This window comes from Mobula birostris, chromosome 7, assembly GCF_030028105.1.
Source record: "Mobula birostris isolate sMobBir1 chromosome 7, sMobBir1.hap1, whole genome shotgun sequence".
Lineage (NCBI taxonomy): Eukaryota > Metazoa > Chordata > Chondrichthyes > Myliobatiformes > Myliobatidae > Mobula > Mobula birostris.
This window is the reverse complement of record NC_092376.1, coordinates 125,662,300-125,682,198: the sequence shown is the minus strand read 5'-3', so window position 1 is coordinate 125,682,198 and position 19,899 is coordinate 125,662,300.

The window sequence follows — 19,899 nt, the reverse complement described above, 5'->3', positions numbered from 1 at the left end:
TAATATTTTAAATATTTTTAATATTTAATATTTGTAATCCAGGGAGCAGGAAGCGCAGAATCAAGTATCGCTGTGATGATTGTACGTTCTAGTATCAATTGTTTGGCGACAATGAAGTACAAAGTATCAGGTTTAAAACTAAACTAAATGAACGGTAGAGATTTAAGTTAAGATTAAGTTAGATAACTATTTTGCATGCAATTTTATGAGGTGCTTATACTGCTATTAAAAACTACAATGAAATGCTAACTAATCATGAGAACTGCAGGATCATGAAAAATGATTGATAGAATAGATCCTAAAAATCTGTTTTGCTTAATTGGAATGATAAGAATTGGCATATAGTGCCAGGATAAGGGATCAGTGAAATGTACGCCTTAGATTACACACAATAACTCTTTGGAATTCACTTTCTCAAAGCACTATGGATGTTTGGTTACGATAGTGTCATTGGCCGAATCAAAGATGGTGATGAATCAGCACATAGGAGGGTGGCTGGAAATCTGGCTGAATGGTGCCACAGCAACCTCTCAGTCAATGTGAGCAAGACCAAAGAGCTGATTATTGTCCACAGGAGAAGGAAACCTGAAGTCTATGAGTCAGTCTCATTTAGGTGATCAGAGGAGGAGAGGGTCAACAACTTTAAGTTCTTTGGTGTTATAATTTCAGAGGATTTGTCCTGGGTTCAGCACATAAGTGTTATTACAAAGAAAGCATGGCAGTGTCTCTACCGTTTTAGAAGTTTGCGAAGATTCGGATGTTAGCTAAAACTTTGACAAACTTGCATGTGTAATGAAGAATATACTGACTGGTTGCATCACAGCCTGTTATGCAAGCACCAATGCCCTTGAATAGAAAAGCCCGTAAAAAGTAGTGGATAGAGCTCAGTTCATCACGGGTAAGCCCTTCCACCATTGAGCACATCTGCAAGGGGTGCTATCGCAGGAAAGCGGTATCCATCATCGAGAACTCACACCATCCAGGCCTTGCTCTCTTCTAACTGCTGTCACCAGGAAGGAGGAACAGTAGCTTCAGGACTCACACCAAGAGATTCAGGAATAGTTATTACCCCTCAACATTCAGGCTCTAGAACCAGAGGGGACAATTTCACTCACCCCAACACTGAAGTTAACACATCCTGTGGACTCACTTTCAAGGTCTCTGCATCTCATATTCATGATACTTAGTGCTTACCTATTCTTTGTGTATTTGCACAGTATGTTGTCTTTTGCACATTGGCTATTTGTCTGTCTTGTGTGCCGTTTTCATTAATTCTGTTGTGTTTCTTTGTATTTACTGTGAATGCCCACAAGAAAATGAATCTTAGTATATGGTAACATACATGAACTTTGATAATAAATTTACTTTGTACTTTAAACTTTGAGCTTTTTGATAGAGATATGGAATGGTGGGCACTTGGCCAAGTGGTTAAGGCATTTGACTAGCGATCTGAAGGTCGTGAGTTTGAGCCCCAGCCGAGGCAACGTGTTGTGTCCTTGAGCAAGGCACTTAATCACACAGTGCTGTGCGATGACACTGGCGCCAACCTGTATGGGTCCTAATATCCTTCCCTTGGACAACATCGGTATCATGGAGAGGGGAGACTTGCAGCATGGGCAACTGCCGGTCTTCTATACAACCTTGCCCAGGCCTGCGCCCTGGAGAGTGAAGACTTTCCAGGCACAGATCCATGGTCTCGCAAGACTAACGGATGCCTATATTTATTTATTATGGAATGGTGGGCAGACTGAAGGGGCTTTCTGCTGTCCTTGTTTTATTTCTTATGCTTTCATGTACATAATGTAACACAGTAGCAATTGGAGCAGAATTGATAAATTATTTTCTTGGCCACCAACAGCAAGAAGCAACATCATATGAAAAATATATTGATTATTTGACAGTGGGAAACATTTTACTTTTTAAAAAGCGGAGACTTATCATCACCTCAAGTTTTTAAAAAAATAGAATAACTTAATAGAACATTAAAGTGATAACTGACTGCGTTCTGCACAAGGTTCGAATTCTTTATCTCTCCCAAGGAACAAGAAAATGGAATATAATTGCCCACATCCATCAGCCTTGACAGTATACAGTTTTATTTGAAAGTAGAACTGTTTGTGTAAATTAACTGAATGTTTTACTTGTGTAATGTGAAGTGTTTAACGTGGTAGTGATTTGTCTTTGAAAATATCAGTACTTTTCTAAATTCTTTCTGAAGTTATTTTTGTAATTTGTAGTAATTTTATGCCTTTGCACTGATCAAATGATGCAAAACAATAAATTTTGCATCTTAGAAGTCAATGATGATTCTAATTGTTCCAAATTTCTTAAGTAATCTGGAGTCCATTCTCTTCATTATTGGTGTGAAATACAGCAATAGTGGTTAGGTGTGTTTATCTTTAAAAGAAAATCAGTTTCCAAAAGAAAACTGATTGCAAATGCCGGCTGGTGGCATAGTGGCAAAGGCTCCTGAGTTCGAATCCAGCTGGCCCCCTTGCACACTTTCCATCTGTGCTGGGTTGAGCGTCAAGCTAGCAACTGGGCCCCGTAAAAATAAGAAAGACTGCTAAAAAAAAGTGCTGTCATGACAGCGTCCCGATGACTCCATTCGGAGTTAAGGGCTTTCATCTTCTTCATTGCAAATACCAATAATTTCCCTGCTATTAAAATTTAAGGGGATTAAACTAGGTAGAACCCTCTCTTTCCCCTTGCTAGTGAGTGCAGGGAATACTAGCTGTCCACTAATTCGACATACTGGGTGCAGCCAGAACTTAACTAATTAGTGAACCAATTTAGTGAATGGCTTGCAGTAAGTGCAGCTACTTGCGTTTCATTATGGACAAGAGCATTGTAGCTGAAGCAGGAATTGGCAGGTTTTGGACATTCATTCTGACCAATGGTTTTTGAAGAATATCACAACACAGAGGGCACAGGTTCTCTAGTTTTTGGACAAAACAACATTGACCTTGGTAGAGAGAAACAATAGCTTATAAACTGTTACAGATCCACATGAGAGAAGAAAGCTATGGCAACCAACAGTGGGGGTTAAACCCTGTGAACCTGAATGCAGTTCTGAAAGAATTTCAATAACCTAATAAGTGTGGTCAAGCTCAGTGAAGGCGTCCCAGCTTCGATATCCCATGGGTTGTGGTTGGAGAGAAGTTTGGCAAAAGCTGAATAATGGGAAAGGTTGGGAGCATAATGGAGAGGAGTAAAGTGCTGGGTACATTCACAGAGCTCCTGCATATTTGGGGCATGAAGACTCTAATCGTGGCTGAGCAACTCAGCATTCAAGTATTCTGCCCTCAACACATTGTGAGTAAAGGCAATGGCTCTTGATGCTATGGGAAAGCTGGAAATTCAATTGAACGCATGTGCTCTTTTACTGCCCAGGGTGAAGGAAATGCATTCTACTCTGGATCAGAGATTATGAACTCATAGATGTATCGGTGGTTTAAACCACAATATTCCAGATGTGACCTACATTTATGGACCAGGAACAGTGTGTTTGATTCCATTAGATTTGATACATTTTAGGAAGAATGCTAAGGCGCAGATAACTAATGATTAGAATGGTCCTGAGGATGAAGTATTTGCACAATAAGGTTAGATTGGAAATGCCAGAGTAGTTTTCCTGGGAACAAAGAAAGCTGAGATGAGATTATATACGCAGCTGTGTATAAGGACATGATTCATTTAAATTGAGTGGCTAGAAGGAAGCTATTTCATTTAGCATGGACCATTAGACACAGATTTAGTTAAACTTCCAGTACAAGTTTAATTGTCATTTAATCATACAGCTAAATAAAACAGCACTCCTCCAAATTCAAGGTGCAAAACACAATATATAGTCTCACACAGTACGCAACGTATAGTTAAGATCGCACATACAGTCACAAAAAATAAATAATAATAGTATTCACTCGGATGCTGGAGTGGCATGGCCTGAAGATTGATGATGCATGGGATGTTGGCCTGGAGCTGCATTTCTGTAAGAACAACCATGCAGCAGTTCCTCATCATGCGCTTGTGCAGCGACAGACAAATGCAATCTAACTTGTCTTCTGCTGAGTGACCACTGGAGGGCAGCAATGTTGGGAGGGGCCACACCCCCAACCCAGCACAGAATCCAGCACACCCACCGCACCTCTGCTTTCCTCACGCTTCCCATGGGCGGCTGCAACATGCAATGCCGCAGCATGAAGACTTGATCCGTGCAACAACTGAGGGCTGTGCAGTACCCAAGCCATCGATCTCGCCAATGAACCGTTGAACCAGACTTGCAGTATTCCACATTACCAATGTCCAATAGGGTCTTGTGATCACAGGAAAAAATGTCCAAAACAATCATTTGCACCATTTGTTGGACTGCACTCCACTTGCTTCCCTGGGTGGCTGTAGCAGGTGATTTCATGGAACTCAACAAGTGAAGATCCAGCAATATCCAGTGAGGCAGACTTGCTATACTTGGTGTTTTTAATATCCAGCAGCGTCTTGCAATCATGAGGATGATGTGAAGGTCGAACAAATTATACCATTAGTTGGACCTGGAGGGGCCGATGCCAAACGTACTGCCATATTATCAGAAATTAACATATTAAATGAAAACAATAGGGCCATATGAGGAAAATCTTTTATACCTAGAGATTAGGTTTTGGAATTCACTGCCTATGGGGGCGGGGGTGGAATTGGGATCAATCAATTATTTCTAAAGGTACTTGGGAGAAAATAGTTTGCAAGTACCTAGAAAAAAGTGGAGGAATGTGGCTAATGGAATTCTAGGAAGCAACTTAGATTCAATGAGCTGAATATCTTCCTTCTGTCCTCTAACTATTTGATGGTTCTATAACCTTAGCAGCCACGGGCAGTACAATTTTGGTCCTGCTCAGGGATACCTATATAGCTCCTTGCTACCTTTCCATCACCTACAAGAGACACCAAGAGTCTGATAGAATATTCTCTGCTCTATTGAGTGAGAGCTTTGCTAAAAATACTTAACACCATTCAGAAGATAATTGGTGACTGAACATACAACTTACCACAGTGGGTGTTTACTGTTTTCATCACCATGCAGTGGGGCTGCAAAGTGAACCATCAAACCATACCTACATGGACAGTGATCTCCACTCTCTAGCATAAGGGCAGTAGATACCTGGGAAATACCACTTCATCCAAATGTCCCTCCAAATCACACTTACTCCTAACTTAAAACTATATTTCAATTCCCTCAAAATCATTGGGTTAAAGTCTTGGGCTCTTTTATTCAAAAACAAACTGGAGGCACCTAGTTCCTTAAGATTGTCACACCGGTGGGGGGCGGGGCAGTGGAAGATGGTGGTGGGGGAGGGTGCGGATAAGATTCCACTACCTCTTAAATGCTCCCAACGACATGCATCTCAAATAGCCTCTGACAACCAAATCCAGCTCCTGGCCTTCACATGTAGCTTAGCTCCTAAGTCTGGCAGAACTGTTTCTACTGACAGAAGAAGATGTAGAGGCAGGTTACTGGTGCCTTAAAACTACTTCCTCTGGGCAGATAGGGCTTGTCAGCTGGAATTGCAGCTCATCCAGGAAAAGTAAAACTCTAATCTCAAATCTCTGCTGCCTTGAGTCTATACCCACTCATGGGGAAGGCTTTGGGAGTTAACCCCGAGGAAAAATTTGGAGTTGGAGCCCCTAATGCAGTCCTACACTGAGTTCAACACTGACTAGCAATTCCTGTCATGCCACTGCTGCCAAACTCTATCAGTCTCTGCTGTTCTTTTGCATTCATCAGATGAGTGCAAACAGGGAACCTGCACCATGGGCAACAGCTTGCTCTACATATCGTACTGCCCTGATTGTATACTAGCTTGTGTATCGACTGAATGTAGACAGCTAGGATAGTGACCCTGACCAGTGGAGAGGCTCTATGGAGGCACCTTCACTATATGAACTGTAGAGCTCCAAAGACAGCTCTCTATCACCTCAAGGATAATTAGGGATGGGAAATATGCTAGCATAGCCAGAAATGCCTACAATCTGTGAATGAATGAAGGGATTATAATTGAAATGTCAATATAAGTTTAGAATTATGTATGCACAACAAATGAAAATAGGCACATTTGTTTATTAATTTTTTGAATTTGTAATAAATGCTACTTTTAATTAATTTCACCCAAAGGCAAATCATCAATTACACAAATGGCAGCCACAAATCTTATGTTACTCTGCTATCACAGAGGCATGAAATATAAACCGAAGTTACAGACACTACAGTAATTCTAAACCCATCAACGTTTGATGCAAAAGAATAGTTTTGTTTTATATTCAGTAAGTTTAAACACTGAAAATATAGTTAGAAACAATTCAACAATATAGCATATTTTCTGTAAATCAAGTTAATTTAACACATTGCAATATAAACCACACCTATGAACAAATTCTGTAGAATACCTTTGAGTTTAGGATAGTAGGGCTGCACAACATCTGATGGATATTATTAGAGCTTCAGAAATATTTAGAATAATAACAAAGCATGCGATTGAGCTACCAGTTTTGTAGTGTATTTAATATTTTAGTATTATTTGAATATAAATATGTTGTGTGATTAAGCATTTTTGTTTGTTTACATAATTCAATATGGGTTATATGTAAGAAATATGTGAATGGCATATGTCATTCCACCACCAGATCGTATGTGAGCATCTCACTAAGGTGAAGCTAAGTGGAAACATTTTTCAAGACTGCTGTGCTTTTCTTTCAATTAGTTTTTGGAGTTACAAAACATACCAGTGGCAACGAGTAAGTTTTAAAATGAACTCGGGATGACTACCTACCTGTTGAAGCACAGCACATTATTTTTTCTTTAGAAGGGGAGAGAGATATTTGAGTTAAGAAAAAAAGTGCAAAACATATTTCTTCACAAGGGGAGAAAGATGGTGGGGGTTGAAAAATAGGCAGAGAACAGACAAAATTCATGAGTACATAAACAGTGAGTACTGGGTGGCTGTAATAAAAAAATTAAAAAAAACAGAAACGGCCAGCTACATCGGAATGATAGATACATTTGATTGCACAATAGATAACTGGATGATGTGTACTGGATGAATTGAGCAGTATTTTGAAGGAAATAAAAATAGTCAATGAAAAGCAAGTGCAATGCAAAAGGATACAATTGCTTAGAAGCTTGACTGCTCAGACCAAATCAGCTGGAATGAGCTTAGCTGATCATGTAATAATAATGCAGGAACATTTAGGACCAAAATAATTGTTGACTGCAGAATGCTTTAAGTTTCTAAGTGGAATCAAATGGAAGGGGTTTCCATTTCAGCAAATGTGGCAGAATCAAAGAAATTGTCTGATCATTGTCAGTTCAGTGATGGGCTTGGTGATGCACTGAAAGATCATTTAGTTCGTGAAAACTCACAACGAAGCACACAAAAAATGGCTCCTAACTGAAGCACAACTCATATTTAAAAGAGCAGTTGAAATCACGGTATCAATGGAAACTGCAGCCAGAGATGCAATTGAGTTGCAGTCAGGAAAGAAAATGAGTGTGAACAAAATTACAATATTTAAATATAAACCTGTATGGCCAAACAAATTGTCTTACTGTTGTGGCAGGTGCTCACATACACCAGTCCAATGCAGGTTTAAATGTGAAATTTGCAGAAAATGCAATAAAGTAAGACACATACAGGCAGACAAAAATAAATGGACTACACAGGGAAACGAAAAAGATAAAAGATCAAGTTGCAGTTTCAAAAAGAACACTAATTTGCATGCTGTTGATGAAAACTCTGCTAATGATAAGAGTTTGTTGCTGACTCTCGAGTCAGAGAACTCTGGGAAAAAAAGCACCACGACAGACTTTAACATCGTAAATCAGTAAGTTGTTTTGTTTAGGTCTCTCCTCTCATTGACTGACATCTCTCTGCCCCTTTATTAGAGAAAGAGAGAGCCTGTGGTACTTTGAATTGTTGGGTGAACTATTAGTTTTTTGGTACAGTAGATCATGGTCTTTCTTGGGAACTTTGCTATTTCTTGCTTGGTGGGTAGTACGTGATGATACTTTTTTGGCTGAAGTATGTGGGGAGGGTGAGGATCCTTGCTTTGTTGCTGCTTGTGCATGTAAGAGGGGGGAGTAGGAGGTGCTTTGTGGATCTAAAGTTTTTATTCTTTGGGGCACTTGGGTTTTCATGGATTTCTGTGAAGAGCAAAAATTTCAGGCTGTCTATTGTATACATTCACTGATAGTAGTTGGAACTATTGACAACTAACTATTGAGTGACACAGGACTGGCCTTGAGATTTACAATGTGAAAAATAAAAAGAGACAAGCAATAAGACTTACACCAGAAGTGAATGACAAGCAAATTAATTAAAATGAAATTTTATAATGGCTCAGTTGTTTCAGTCATTCCACACAATAAGTTTGAGTAGCATTTCAAAGATACAGAACTGAAGTCTTCAGATGTCCAACTAAGACCCTGTGGGAATGAAATTCGTAACCATGAAGTACAACAATCAACAAGCCACATTGGACTTGTATGTGGTTAAAAACTGGAGGACCAGCATTGTGGGGCTGTGATTGGCTGAGACAATTACAACTTGATTGGAGATCCATCCACTATTTGCATATCATATCACCTGAAATAGAGTCAACTAAAAGCAAATTAAGAAAGGTACTGGATGATGTCACAACAGTGTTTAAGGATGGCATTGGAAAACTCAAACATATCAAGGGTAAGTAGTGTTAAATTAAAACACCACATTCAAGTTTTGCAAAGCCCGTTTGGTTCCTTATATCATCCATGATAAAGTAGCCAGTGAGCTAGATCACATGGAGACTGAATGAGTTCTTACCAAGGTTGATTGAAGCCCATGGGCAACACCAGTGGTCACAATAGACAGGAAGGATGGGTCTGTCAGGATCTGTGGTGATTTTAAGGCTACCATCAACTAATACTGAAAGTAGGTCAATATCTTCCTCCCAGGATAGAGGATATCTTTGTAAACCTTTCTGGAGGGAAACACTTCACCTTAGCAGACTTAGCGGCGGCCCATCTACAGATAGAGATAGAAGAAGAGTCCAAAGTGTTTCTCACTATAGATGCGCACAAGGGGCTTTATCACTACAATAGGCTTATTTTTGGAGTAGAATCTGCCCCTGCACTCTGGCAGAAAGCTGTGGACTAGGTGCTGCAAGGCTGCCCCGGCACGCAGTGTTACCTGGATGACATCATTGTTATGGATGAGGTTGACAAAGAATATCTCTAAAACCTGAAGACACTGTTAAAAGATTAGAAGAATATGGGCTCAGAGCACAACACAACATACGAGAATTCTGTAAAAAAGGCATTACTTGCTATGGTCACACCATTGACACACAAGTATTACACAAGTGTGCTAAGAAAATTTAAGCAATGTTCCATGGTCAAAGGATGTGTCACAGTTGCAGTCCCTTTTAGGATTTGTCAATTACTATGACAGGTTCCTGCCAAACCTGGCTATTGTGCTTCAGCCATTGAACTCATTACCACAGTTCGGGAAGAAATGGCAATACAAAATCAGTGTGAGCTGGTGTTCCAAAAGGCAAAGGAAATAGTGATGTCAGACACTGTACTCTTACATTATAATCAACATCGTCTAGTGAAGCATTCCCGTGACACCCTGCCTTTTGGTATAGGTGCAGTCATAGCATATGTTATGAGTGATGGAAATGAATGCCCCATAGACTTTGCAACACGTTCCTTACTGCTGCAGAGAAAAATTATGCACAGATTGACAGAGAGACCTTGGGTCTGGTTTGGGGTGTAAAATGTTTCAACCAGTACTTGCATGGGAGAGAGTTTACCCTCATTACTGATCATCAACCATTAGTGTATATTTTCAAACCACAGAAAGGTGTTCCGCCTACAGCAGCAACACAAGTGCAGAGATGGCCTCTGTTTCCTGGAGGACATAATTACAAGAGCAAATTCAAGAGGACAACTAATAATGGAAACGCTAATAGATTGTCCCATTTACCTTTGGAAAAGGAAATACCTAAAAAATTTACAAAAGAGGACACTCCTCTTGACATATTCTCCCAAATGTAAAGTCTCCCTATTACAGCAGAGTAGTTCCAAAGGGAAACCAGAAAGTACCCCACACTGTCTCATGTCTATGTGGCAAGCCAAAATGGGTGGAATGTGCAGCAGAAATTTCAGATCCCCTATTTTTACCAATGCCACAATGAACTTGCCCTTGAAGGGAGTTGCCTTATGTGGCCAAGATGAAAATGTTGGCTCAAGCTTTGTTTGGTGGTCAGGGAGAAATCAGCAGATTGAGCAGCTCTCCATGCACTGTTCATGATGCAGTCACGTCCAGATAATGCTGTGAGAAGCAACTCCCTGTCCCTGGGAACGGCCTGAATTTCCCTGGCAGAGCATTCATGTGGACTTTGCAGGACCATTCATGGGCATCAGTTTCTTGGTAGTAGTGGATGCAGCTACAAAGTGACCAGAAGTGTTCCCAGTAATCTCCACTACACACTGTTAATGTGTTGAGAAACCCCTCCTCAAGAACTGAAGTTCCAGAACACTTAATGAGTGGCAATGGATTACAGTTTATAGCTGCAGAGTTTCAGTTATTCCCGCAAATCAATGTGCTCCTCAAGCGGAATCTCTGAAGGAGTATGCAGGACAAACAGATGAGGCAAATTGAGGGCTCCTCAAACAAAGATGTTTCACTCCTGGGCAAACAGTCCTGGTGAGTGACTACAGAGGTGATTAAAAGTGGTATTTGTAAAGATTAAGGACAGAACTGGACCATTCTCCCACACAGTGGAAATTATTTACTCCATCAGTTGAGTAGAGCAGAGTCAATTGTTAAAGAAGAAAAGTGCCCAGAGCTGTCAGAACCACTTTCTGTAGTACTAGAGTCAGCTCCTACAACCACCAGAGGGGAGGCACCAGAAGTTGCGTTTGTTTCACAGCCACAAGTCTCACCTGCAAAGCAGAGCAAACGTCTGTCCGCCTCCATCCCCATCAGGAAAGACAATATCCTACAAGAGTAAGAAATCCTCCATGGTGCTTAAATCCTTTGGCTTCAGTAGGACAATTTAAAATTTACTCTGCTTAGGTATCTATAAAGTAACTATTATATAGTATACTGTAAATATATGTGTGTATGTATATATATATATAAGATTACTAGAGAGCAATACATTACATATTTGAGTGAGATGCATTCTATATTGAGCTGGAGTTTGTAGCTAAGTAAGGAGGCATGTAGTGTATTTAATATTTCAGTTATATTTGAGTAATATTGTAAGTATATTGGTTTATGAAACGTTCATCAGAGTAAGTTTCTTAAGTGTATAGCCGTGGAAAACTGCATCAAGGAGTACAGGAGGTGTATCTGTTTGGGTTACCCAGAGAAATTGCAATGGTCATGGGATTGACATCGACAGCACAAAACTACTGTGCCATGCCAATGGCTTTTAGGACTGCTTGGTAAGTAAGATAAGTCATTGAAAATAAAACTAGAGGAAAAGAATTTTAACAAAGACGAAAGTCTCGCTCTAAGTAAGAACTGGAATGTGAATGTAAACAAGGTGGGAGAGTGGAAAGCCGATTGGACGAGGACTAAACAATCAGGAGAGATGGACAATCGGGGTATAAATACCACTGGACTAGACATTCCCGGGTATCATCCATGAAGAAGATGGCAGATTTTGTCATCAAAATATCAGTTTAATCAATACCTCTATCCGGCTGGAAGCCTGAGAACAGTTTATTCGTCATATACACCAAGAAAGGACAAGATCCTTTTTCACTAAGAAGATATGTTTTCCAGGGATCCTGTGTTTTCTCTTGATTAGTTTCTGGAGCCCTTCAAAAGGACCACAACCTTGTTGTGGTTTGGATGCTTGCGTGCTTCAGCGATCCAGAGAGATATGTTGGCTGGAGTCAGGCCTTCATGCTTTGGCTCTTGGTAGGATCAACTATGCCGAACAGGTCAGAGGGTAGCGGTCAGACTAAGGGTGGTGCACAGGTCCCCCATGTTCAGGGGTTCACCTCAGGGCTATCAACCCTGAACAGTAAAACAAAATTGTTACAGAAACAGCAATGAAGTGCTACCTCTGAGTGTGATAGTATTCCAGGGTCTGGACCCTGGACTTGCATGACTGCCAGTAGTGAAAATCAAGAGGAAGCTACTGACATGATGAAGGAAGCCCTGAACTCCACAAAAGATGGAGGGCCTTCATTGTTGCCCTAAATGCCAGTGGTGACATGGGCAGTAAGTAAGTAAGGAGTAAGTAAGTGTTTAGAGTTATGTAAGTAAGTAAGTTTTGGGAGTTTATTTTCTACAAGATGTACTAATACGGACTCGAATGTCATTTCTAATGGAAAGGTTATGGACATCATTATGGTACAGATAATGAAATAATGAATTCTTGAAGTTAGAAAGTCTCTCAGAATACCTGTAACCAGGTGACTGTTGAATATCATTTTCTATTGTTAAAGTGCACTTATATATTCACTCTGGTAATGCTAAAATAGCTACCTGTGCCTTTAAGAGAAAATGGTGACATCATTTTGCACGGGTGGAGTAGAAAGAAGAGTTGCAAGGTTCTAGAAAGGACATCGAATGCTAGTCATATGGTGAGGAAGGGTGAATAATATCCATGTAAATTTGTTTATTCTTGTTTGTAAATCTACAACCGTTTGTAGAATATCGGTAACTTGATATGTTTTACATGTGAATGCTTTAGATTTTCGCAAGTGAGGTATCGGCACTGGATAAGGTAGTTGTGCGAAGTTCCTTATCGGCCTAGTGGGTTAGGCTTTTGTAATATAAACTCCAAGGCAATATTTTGTAAAAGTTTATTCTTGTCTTTCTTTATTGTTTCATGGTCAAATGTGAATGTAACAGAATAATGTGAACGTGTTAATCTCTGTTTATGTAGCAGGAGTGAGGAGAACTTGTTTCAGTGTCTAGCCTATATGTGTTTGGAAGTTAAGTGTGTGTGTGCCAAAGTGAGTATACCTCTTAGTTCAGATGAGATGTATTTATTCATATTTTCGATGTCGTGTATAAGGTACAGGGTTGGTGGGATTGTAATATTGTTTGTATTTTTTTAGAATTGCCTCCACCGCATTGGTTTTGTATATTTTGTTTTAGTTATTTTCATACTGCATACATAACAAGGGTGTGATCTGAAATTAAGCTGAGATTGTAACAGCAGGAACTGTGTTCTCTTTTAAATTCATTTTGTTGTTTTTCTTTTGATATCCTCTGACTGCATTAAAACATCTAAAACAGATAAAGGAATTAAAGACCTGAAAAAGTATTTTCTGCCCTGCGTGTGTATTTTTCCCCAGGCTGCATATCTTTATTTAAAATCACAGAGTGGCCTGGTCCCACCTTGGTACTGAACTTAGTGTAGAGAATAGAATCTATTTGTTCCATCACTGAAATTGCTGCCAATACTCAAAGTACACGAGCATAGCAACAGGGCCCAAGTGTGATTCGGCATCTGTTTGACTGTGCTGCAATTTCCATTGTATCACAAAGAGCAGCTATGCAAATTGAGTGTTGCAGTAAACCTTCATACTGCTGTTATGCAATATCACCCTGCAGACCATGTACAGTCAGATTGTGACTGAGAGAGCTGGGGTTATTATCATTACAGACGGTACACATTGCACTGGTAAAGGAAGGAGTGAATACTCATGATGGATGGAGAAGTACCTGTGATTCATACTATGATGTAGAGTCCTAAAAGGAGTGACAGCAGTTCTGTGAAGCACGAATTAGCTATCTTTTTTCAAGAAGACAGCACTCGTTCTCCCGTCTGTACCATTCCTCCACTAACATTGCTATTACTTGTCAGCCTGCCAGACCAAACTGCTGCCACACATGTGAAGACTGGTCTCCTTGGTATTCATGATCATTAGCTTGGTTAACCAAGGATATTGACGGTTAGATCAGGGAAAAGAAGAAGAAAGTTTATGTCAAATATAGAAGGCTGTTACCAAACAAGCTCCTTGTTTTAGAAGAGATAGGGGTAAAAAGTCAGCAAAGAAAATAGAAAGGAACTGGGGTCTTGGAAATCATAAATGCATTAAATGCTAAGGGGAAATGACTATACTTCTTCATGTCAAACAGCAGAATAGGTTGACAGTAACTGTTATTTATTCTTTCAGCTCAGCATAGGAGGCTCAGACCATGTCCTTATTCTGTGGACTGTCATACTCATCTGAACCTTAGAGAGCTTCAGTGCACACTTCCAACACAAACAGAGAGAGAGACACAGAAATGTTGCCGATTCTGGAAATCATGAGCCACGCATACAAGATGCTGGAGGAACTCTGCAAGTTGGGCATCAGATATAGAGGGAAATGAGGAGTTGATGTTATGGTGCCTGACCTGCTGAGTTCCTCCAGCATTTTGTGTGTGCTGCATTCAGCAACACCCTGTTTTGGTTGAACCTGATTTGTGCTGAATTATTTGTGCTGTTGTTATGTTGATTTATTCTTGCTCTTGTGCATATACATTCATGCTTCAGTCTGGATAAGCTCTCCGGAGTTTCGCAGCATTAGTTAACATAACCTGCCGCTAAAAATGACAAAAATGGACTTGTCTCGACATATCTCCCTTTGGTATTCAGGAGTATAGTTATTATGGAGTATAGTTATAGTTGTTATTCCCAACTAATTTGGGAATGCCATAACTTCAAAGGCAAGCTAGTACAAAGAATGGCTTCCAGCACTAACAAACAAAATATTGAAATAAAACATGAAGCTCATTAGACAGTTGCAGTTTAATGAGCTTGTCAAAGTTTTTAATAAATGACATTCAATCCAAGGTAACAAGTTAATACTCCACACAAGAGGAATTCTGCAGATGTTGGAAATTCAAGCAACACACATCAAAGTTGCTGGTGAACGCAGCAGGCCAGGCAGCATCTCTAGGAAGAGGTACAGTCGACGTTTCAGGCTGAGACCCTTCGTCAGGACTAACTGAAGGAAGACTTAGTAAGAGATTTGAAAGTGGGAGGGGGAGGGGGAGATCCAAAATGATAGAAGACAGGAGGGGGAGGGATGGAACCAAGAGCTGGACAGGTGATTGGCAAAGGGGATATGAGAGGATCATGGGACAGGAGGCCCAGGGAGAAGGAAAGGTGGGGGGAACCCAGAGGATGGGCAAGGGGTATAGTCAGAGGGACAGAGGGAGAAAAAGGAGAGTGAGAGAAAGAATGTGTGTATAAAAATAAATAACGGATGGGGTACGAGGGGGAGGTGGGGCATTAGCGGAAGTTAGAGAAGTCAATGTTCATGCCATCAGGTTGGAGGCTACCCAGACGGAATATAAGGTGTTGTTCCTCCAACCTGAGTGTGGCTTCATCTTTACAGTAGAGGAGGCCGTGGATAGACATATCAGAATGGGAATGGGATGTGGAATTAAAATGTGTGGCCACTGGGAGATCCTGCTTTCTCTGGCGGACAGAGTGTAGGTGGACATGTCAGAATGGGAATGGGATGTGGAATTAAAATGTGTGGCTGCTGGGAGATCCTGCTTTCTCTGACAGACAGAGCACATTTTAATTCCACATCCCATTCCCATTCTGACATGTCTATCCATGGCCTCCTCTACTGTAAAGATGAAGCCACACTCAGGTTGGAGGAACAACACCTTATATTCCGTCTGGGTAGCCTCCAACCTGATGGCATGAACATTGACTTCTCTAACTTCCGCTAATGCCCCACCTCCCCCTCGTACCCCATCCGTTATTTATTTTTATACACGCATTCTTTCTCTCACTCTCCTTTTTCTCCCTGGGCCTCTTGTCCCATGATCCTCTCATATCCCCTTTGCCAATCACCTGTCCAGTTCTTGGCTCCATCCCTCCCCCTCCTGTCTTCTCCTATCATTTTGGATCTCCCCCTCCCCCTCCCACTTTCAAATCTCTTACTAACTCTTCCTTCAGTTAGTCCTGACGAAGGGTCTCGGCCTGAAATGTCGACTGTACCTCTTCCTAGAGATGCTGCCTGGCCTGCTGCATTCACCAGCAACTTTGATGTGTGAAGCTAATACTCCAAGAGTTTTACTAAAATGGAGATTCATACCTGGAGGTCAGCAGGTTTAATTGGTGGAAATTCCAATTTTCCAGCCTTTAACTGAGAAGGATTTCTCTGAGCACTGTGAATTTTTAAATTAATGGTCTGTACATCTATTTTCATACATAAGAAAAGAAATTTCTCTTGTAAAATTAGTCTCAGTTGCCCAGAAAAACCCACAGATCCTGGATCAGTTAGGAGAAGAAATACTGGGGAAGCAGCCTGATACTAAGGTCACCATGTTTTTGGATGAGGTAAACAGAAAACAGAGGGATATTAGTGGAAAATTGGACATCAGGGGAAAAGATAGATTGTATAAGGAGAATTAGCATCTGGTGCTTCAAGGGAATGGTAATTGCAGAGGAGGCTTGATGATGAAGAAGTTTGTTGAAGAGAGGGTTATGCTTTTAAATAAATCTGATGTGGTTGAAGGAAACAATTCTTTTCCTCTTGACCAAGAACTAAGTGCAGTGATAGAGAACCTTTTTATCTGATTGTTTTCTCGAAACTCAGGAAACCCAGCTAACATGGATTAATAAAAATGTTGTTGAAATATATAAACTTTGCCTTATCAAATTTGATGTACCTCTCCAAAGCAGATTGATGACATGTCCCTCAACACTATGCAAGTGAGCTTCAGTGGGTGTTGGGTTCCAAGTTCAGATCTGTAATATTTGACTTTCTCACTTCAACAAGTACTTTCCTTTTAGAAAATATTGTTTTTTTAGCTCAACAGTATCTCCTGTTTCAGTTATAAGTCTTTCAAACATAAAGGCAAACTTCTGTATGCTTTTTTTTGTGAACTTATCCAATATTATTATAATCTTCCAATGAGTTTCAAGTCAAGATCACAAAAAATCTCTGCATAAGTTCAAATTATTTGCAAACAACAGGAATTCTGCAGATGCTGGAAATTCAAGCAACACACGTCAAAGTTGCTGGTGAACGCAGCAGGCCAGGTAGCATCTCTAGGAAGAGGTACAGTCGATGTTCTGGTTACAGGAAGTAATTTCATGCAAAAAATTGATTGTGAAATGAGCAACAAAAATGTTCAAGTTTAATGTTAAGAATGAATTAGATGATTTTGGCTGAGTGACTTTAAATTTTCCTTTTATTCCATATTTCCTAGACTTGAAATACATTTAGTTATCTCTTTGTTCTTTTCTGATTTATTTTTCTCTTCTCACAACCATCACTGTATCCATTGAATAAGTTTGTGTGAGTTGAGTGCGTAATTAAGTAGTTGATCTGATTATTAAGTTTACTGAAAGATTCCATTGCACAAACTGCAGGTATCTCACATGTGATCCAAGCTAAAACTAAAACTTGGATCCAAGTTAAGATTTGGAGCATCTAAAGTACACTGGTTTGGAGACTTTATGTGAAAACTGGATGCACTTAATGACACCATAATGTGGGCACTGTGGAAGGAAACCAGTTTCAGGAGATCTCAGGCTGCAACCTCCAGGGAGCACAAGGCTAGTGTTGTGGACGTTCGTGCATTGTCCTCATCTTGATGACCACCTTTGTGTGTGTCTGTATCTGGAGGAGTGTGGATCTGAGGTAACAAGCTGAGGTTCTACCTGCCACTGGTGTTGTGGAGGAGAGATCTGGCCCTGTTATCTTGCAATATCCCAGTCAACTGGATGATGTCACTACATGTTCTTTGTGGAATAGTTCTTCCAATTAAATACCTCTGACCATAAGCCTATCAGGCGGTGGTCAGTACAGAATGTCCTGCAGACACTGTAGGACAGGGACACCATGGAGACTGTGGGTTGGTTCCTTGAGTAAACTGTCTAAACAACGTCTCCTCACCAGATCTCACCAATTAGCACCAAGACCTCACAGCATGAGGTGAGAGGGTTTCCCCAATGCATGCTGCATCTGGGATGGCAGTGATGGAGAAGAGACAGTCACCCATCTCTCTTCTGACTTGCTAAGAGAGTGTGGAGATGGGTGCAAGCTCTGTGTCACGATTCGTCTCCATCAGCTGCGTAACATAGGACTCTCTGATCTATGGGCTGTTTCCGGGATCACGTATCGTTGTAGATATCAGGTGCTGCTAGAAGGTCACCAACTTGATTAAAGATGCCCTTTAGTCTGCCTGAAACTTGTTGATCTTCCAGCATAGTGGGTAAGCTGCTGCTAACTGACACATTCCAGGGAACAGGAGTGCATGCTGAGGGATGCACTGAAGCCTGGTGCAGCTCTTCCTACGACTGCACATGGAGAGGTCGAGTTAGCTGGAAAAAACCCTCAAATAAGGGAAGGTATGTATCACCGAGGGGATCACATCTTGTGGCTATAGTGCTGTGCTTCTTAATCTTTTAAAAAGTTTACACTACTAAAATGTAACAATCATTAATATAAAAAAAATTCTGTTTTGGTTTGTTTGAATATTTTTTATTATGAATAGAGACTAATTTTGAAATATAAAAAACTGGTTGTTGAAGCATCGGAGTAGTTTCAACAGCCACAATGGTTCACGACATAATTAGAAGTTGGAAATTGTGGGTGCTATATGTTTTAAAATCAATGTTCTCATATGAACATATTTGTACTTTGGTAGTTTGGAGAGATACTTCATTTTCACCTCTGAAGCTTTTGCCAAACCTATTTACATTTCACAGAATGTTAAATTTGCCATGAACTAGTGCAGCTGGGCAGTGTATAAAATTGCACTGTAAAGATGAGTGCTTTATTAATATTCCTTTTTGTAGTTGAGTGGGAAAATTTTGATTAACACAACTGAAAATGGGTTCATCACAAAAAATTTTTATGATATTAAATTCAACAGCTTTTGAAGTATTTCTTTCTGTTCTTAAATTGACAAAACAGCTCAATTAAAAAAAAGTATCCTCAAAGGCCTGATATGATGCATAATGAGCAATAAAAATGGTGAGTAATTTGTTCTGCAGCTTTGGCCATTTTTGTGAGTGAGGCTGGATTATAGAGTAATGCTTTAAAATTTAGGTCAAAGGATTGCAGGAGCTTAATTTAAGGTTAAAATATTTCACTAATGTGCTGGTTACAGTAAAAACAAGAGTGCAACCCATCCAGAAGCTCCAGTGGTTCGAAATATTTTCTCAGTCATTTATTTACTGAAAGTAGCAAATGCCACTGGATTACATGCTTAGAGTATGAAATCAAGGAGAATTTCTATCCCCAGACCATCAAATAGCAGGATAGAATAAAGAATGATCATGGCATAAAAATGCATACCGAAATACAGGAAAGATGGAAATAAAGTTGAAAAAGTACAGAGAAAATTTGCACGGATGTTTCTGGGTCAGGAGGACTTGAGTTATAAGGGAAGATTTAATAGGTTAGGACTTTATTCCTTGGAGTATTGAAGATTAAGAGGCGATTTGATAGAAGTATACAAAATTATGAGGGGTATAGATAGAGTAAATGTCAGCAGGCTTTTTCCACTGAGGTTGGATGGGGCTACAACCAGAGGTCATGGGTTAAAAGTTTAAGGGGAACATGAGGAGAAACTTCTTCATGCAGAGGGTTGTGAGAGTGTGGAATGAGCTGTCAGCACAAGTGGTGCGTGTGAACTTGATTTCAATGTTTAAGAGAGGTTTGGATAGGTAGATGGATGGTAGGGGTATAGAGGGCCATGGTCTGAGGGCAGATCAATGGGATTAGGCAGTTTAAATGGTTTGTAGTCGACTAGATGGGCTGAAGGGCCCAGTTCTGTGCTGTATTTTTGTATGACTCTATGAAATAGGACAACACTTCCACGGGATTTAGCTGGAGCTACTGGGGAAAATGATTTTGAACCCCTGTCGAGAACAGCTTTA